The sequence below is a fragment of the Alligator sinensis genome, unplaced genomic scaffold (assembly GCF_000455745.1).
Source record: "Alligator sinensis unplaced genomic scaffold, ASM45574v1 scaffold510_1, whole genome shotgun sequence".
Taxonomy (NCBI): Eukaryota; Metazoa; Chordata; order Crocodylia; family Alligatoridae; genus Alligator; species Alligator sinensis.
Window position 1 is genome coordinate 2,516,355 of NW_005842052.1, and position 5,186 is coordinate 2,521,540.

The following is a 5,186-nucleotide window of genomic DNA, read 5'->3' on the forward strand; positions in this document are numbered from 1 at the left end:
AACACCTATCCCTCTCCAAACCACTTCATTTGGAGGATGAGCAACATCTCTCTTGTTGAACCAAAATTAAATATTTCAGTCCTTTTTTGGCCGAAACCTCATTTAAATTACAGGTTTTCCCCCACATTTTATTGGCTCAGCCAACTAAAAAAATCCGCTTCTAAGCTCTGCATGAAATGAATTCTGTATTTGACTAGCATTCTGCTCCGCATTGGTTTATATTTGAAAATGTGAATGGAAAAGACTCTTTGTATTTGGAATTCAATTGCTTACAATAATTCAGGTAAATGCTCTTACTTCATTGACTTCACAATGTTAACTACTTAGATTGCAAGCTGTTTCAGTAGGAATCGTATTCGGAGAGCTCCCATCACAACGGGGACGTGATCCTTACCTGAAGGTGAAAATTCAGTGATGTTCTGCTTCCCGTCGAGACCACGGGAACAGCCTCTCTCACTGCTACACGGCAGAGCTGCTTCTAGTCCTGAGCACAGGATATCAGTGGGAATCCAATGCACAGGTTAGGTTGGTCTACAATGGCAACTTCATGTCTGTCCAGAATATCCAAGTCATCTCCTCCCAACCAGGAACCAGATAGACAATCCCACATTTACCCTTGTGAACCATTAATTGCACATCTCATCCCACTGACTTACATAGGATCGATCATCTCAGTAATTTTTGAATCAGTCTTCACTGGATTCAGAAGACGTTTGACACTGCCATTTTAACCCATGCTGCCTGAATGGGAGCACGAGAATCAGTGAGACTATTTGCAAAGCACACCACTGATATACCCAAAGTGAGTAAAGAAGGAAAAGGATCCAGTTCTTTATTTCACAATAATGGTTTTGTGTTTCATTGGAAACAATACATCATTGCCAACCTGACAATTGTAGATACCACGCTGCAGAACAGACTCAGAGGGCATGTCTACACGAGACACGTTAATGAGCATTAGCCTAATTTATTGTGCATTACGGGCATGCATCTACACATATGCACCCTTAATGTGCATTTAAAAAAGGTGAAATTGGGCTAATCATGCTTAAATTTGATACCTGCACAGCCCTGGCTCTGCTCACCTCCCACCACCAGGCAGAGGTCCATGGGGCTGTGGAGCTGGTCGGTGTACAGCCCAGGGGTGGGAGGTGGGGAGAGCCAGGGCTGCGCTTCAACCAGCTCCGCCAACCCCACACAGCTCAACCTGCCCTCCCAGCACTGCCAGACTCCTCCTGGGGGTGCGGGCCCCTGGATCTGCATGCTGGATGAGAGGAGGCTGCTGCTGCCAGCAAGTGTCATGAGTTTTGCTTTCAAGAGTTTGAGGTACAGTTTCCCAGAAATCTCTGCACCTATCTCCTTGAAACTTGGCAGGATGTATTCCCTCAAAGGGGGGCTACCACTCCTGCAGTTTGCATCTGAATCAGGCAGGAAATGACAACATTTTAGTCATTTTCATGATTCCCCATTATAGTCTATTGGCGAAACGTGGAAACGCGTCGAAACAGCAAAACGGTTTCACCAAAACAAAATGAGACAGTGCTTCGAAACCACAAAACAAAACAGCGTCCCTTCGAAATGGTGAAACGGACATCAAAATGAAACAATGGGGTTTCACACAGCCCTACTTTTCATAGCACGCTGGGTTTTCCATCCACATATCAACTGGATGTAAATGTAAACCAATAGGAAAAAATAGAAAGGTTTTAGGAACCTTATGAAAATCCCCTTTTATTTCCCATAGTGTGAATACTCTGCTTTCATTTCACAGACATGCTAAAGAGAATTGTCTCATAAGTTGCTCTCTTGCAAAAATAGACATTTTTGCCAGCAAATAAACTGGGTAAAAATACCGAGTATTACAGATAAGATACTAGGTGGCCCTCAACTGGAACAAATTGATTATGGCTGGTTGATATTGTTGTAATGGCTATCCATTTCATATAAGGAACTACCACTCGCAACCTAGATTTAATCCTGAAATGCAGCCAAAAAGTTTGGATTATTATGGAGTGATCAGTTTTATTCTGGCCATCTCTCACTGAAAAGTGACCTCTAATAAAACGGAGTTTATGTCCCTGTATGTGTCGTTATTTAGGAGGATCTTTCATGTTATTTTTCCCATACATATGGTGTCTATTGGATTAAGATTTTGGGACATCCCAAACATATGATCTTGCTGGATTCATGAACATTTCTCATCATCTTTGTAGCAGGCCATTATCTCTTTTCTGGGTTAAACTGGTTAAATTGTGCATAGTTTAGAATCACGCCCAGATCTGGAGTTGAACTTCATGGCTCAAAAGAGACTGCAGATTTTGTTTTGCAATGCTTTCCTACAAGAGTGAACTCTCTACCATCACTAAAAACTACAGCCAGTAATAACTGCCCCATTCTTTTACTGGGACTGTGGCTGGAAGACTTTTATCTTTCTTACAGACTTGGGTAAAATAAGCATTCACAAATTATTCCTGTGTCTCCAGTTACTCTGTCTAGTTGAACAGCTTTTTGTGAGGCTTTTTTGAACTTTTTATGAGGACCTGGTAGCACTAATATGGCTATGCTCTTCCTGTCCACCCATTAGTCCTCTAAAAGCCATGATCAACAGAATATAGATTCCAACTAACAACTACCCCAAGTTTGTGAAGAGTGCCCAAGGAGCATAAAAACAAACTATAGCAGCCATTCGGGATACTGTTGGCACATTCAGAGAGCAAATGTCTATAATGGTGACTGTCAACCAGGGTGCTAGGGTGCCCTGGGGTGCAGTGAAATCCTTTGAAAGGTGCTGCAGGAAGTGTGAGGAGATAAATGAGATGCCTAGCTGCTCTCCCACCCCCACTGCCTACCCCCTCTGCAAGGAGGTAAGCCCTGTAATAAATAAATTAGTTTTTGAAATGGGGTGCCATTCAGTTCCCAAAAATTATACAGTGGGGCCTCAAGTCTGACAAGAGGTGCCTTGAATCTAGAACGGTTGAGAAGCACTGGTCTGGAAGAACAAGCAAATGCAGGCATGCTGGCTCCAATTCTTATTTTTACTCTGGTTGGGCATAGCATTTTTCTGTTTAGGGCTGTTTCAGTATAGCTCAAACTCATTAGAGATTGTCCTGGTCATTAGCAGGAGTCAGAATCATGCCTCTGCCTCTCTGGAAATGAGCACTTTTGTTTATTTTAAATAAAAATGAGACAATGGAGCTCAAACGGGCTTGACGTGAGTGCAGGGCCAATTGGAAATGAGTGAGCCTTAACTAACATCTTAGAAATCAGTAGAAAAGGGTTGACCTTTCATTTGGCCTCATTAAAGGAATCTAGCATCCTCAGTGGTGCCATATGCTTGTCAGATATTATCCAGCTACAAGGGTACGTGACCAGCAATTAGAAAAGGACACAGTCATTCAATATGCAAACCCCTCTTCAATTTTATGCTGGCCATTTGTACACGTGTGATATGTAAGTATAATGGTGATCCCTTATGAAAAATGCATGCTAACAGCAATTGTTAGTCCCAGTGACATAGGCAAGGGCATAAACTGTTAGCTACATCTTTAAAAAAAACTAAACCGGCAGCATAATAAACTGGATAAATGTGATTCCAAATGTGTATATATATTAACTCTTTCCTCAATTTACTGTTCTGTTTCTTGGTGCCTTGGGCAATTACAGCAGCAAAATAAAAGATGGGATGGGTCGCTGGAGACTGAGCTATGTTCGATCCTGTAGGTGGTTCTCGTGTTTTAGAGAAAGGACTTCTGCTCTGCATATTCAAAAGTACCAGTGGTTTTACATGCGTACCTTTTAAGTGAAATGCCCTAAGTTAGGGAAGTGCTTTAATTTTGATGGTATGGCATCTTCTGATCCAGTATTATTCAGTTTTCTCCAACTTGCTCTCGTAAGACATTTTTTTGCAATAGTTACAGCAGTATGTCAGAAACATTGGTCCCCAGGCTTCTTATCACTGACATTGAGGTGTGGGTTCACAAGTAAAAGGACTTAAGGCTCTTTAGACAATGAGAAGTCATAAGGAAAATCATATTTAATGGGAGTTTTGCTTCCTCTCTTTTCTGAGGTCCCATGCCTTACAGGGGCAACGGTGATTGCTACCTTTACTTCTATCACTTCTGAAGGACAAAACCTTCCCCACTTAAGCTATATACCTGAAGGAGTGGCTCCTGAGTAGCTATCCGGTGCATTTTGTGATGCCAGTACACACCCACAGTTTCTTGATAGCAAGTACGTGTCTTGTAGGCACCAAAGTCACCAAATGTGATCCTATTCCACTCCGTGAAAAAGCCAAAATTCTGCTAAGATGTCTACATGTCTGTCTTACATGTTTACACGTCCATCTTCAATGCCTACATGTCCATCTTGGACGTCTAGATGTCCATCTTAGTCTAAAAAGACCCTTGGCTGGCTAGACATGGCCTGCTATATATGCTAGGCAGAGATCCAAGACAGTCATCAAGGCATCCAGCTCTACTTACAATCTGTTGCAATTCAGTTCTGTTTGGGAGAGCACCTCAGCTCTACATAAGCCCTGCAATGTTGAGTCAGAGACACACCACAAGTAGTAAATGTTTTCTGAGTCCAGTGGAGGCAGTATAACCTCATGTTTTTTGGCAACTTTACCATTAATATTAAAATCAAATCAAAACCCTGCCCCCAGCCCTTGTCCCAAAGGACAGGAGCCCATTGATCAAAGAAGCTGCCTCTTCCCCTAATGCAGTTACAATTGCGGGATAGTGTTCCAGTGAAATCAATGGAAAAAAGATACTGAAAGAGCTGACGCTCACCTCTGGGAACAGCTGTATTGATTGTAATTGATGTCCATTCGCTTCCACTCCAGCACCATGCCTGCCTTTGCTGTCTTCTGATGGATTTGTGACAATAGGTGGGTGGATAGCTTTTGTCAGCAAGTGGGGACTAAGTGGCAGTGTCCAAGCACGGTTTGCATCAGGCGATGCCTCTGACAATAGCTATTGATTGTCCTAGCTTCTGTAAACCTGCCCAGATGTTGTCACAACGAGCGGAACATTAATTATTAAATGAATATGTGAAAATGAATAGGTGCAAAGTGTCATTATTACAAACTGTAAGAGCCATTTGTCACAGGGATATAAATTCAAACTGAACAGTAGCGATAATTGAATCCCTCAGTTAATATAATTCCGGTGAGGCATGATTGTTAA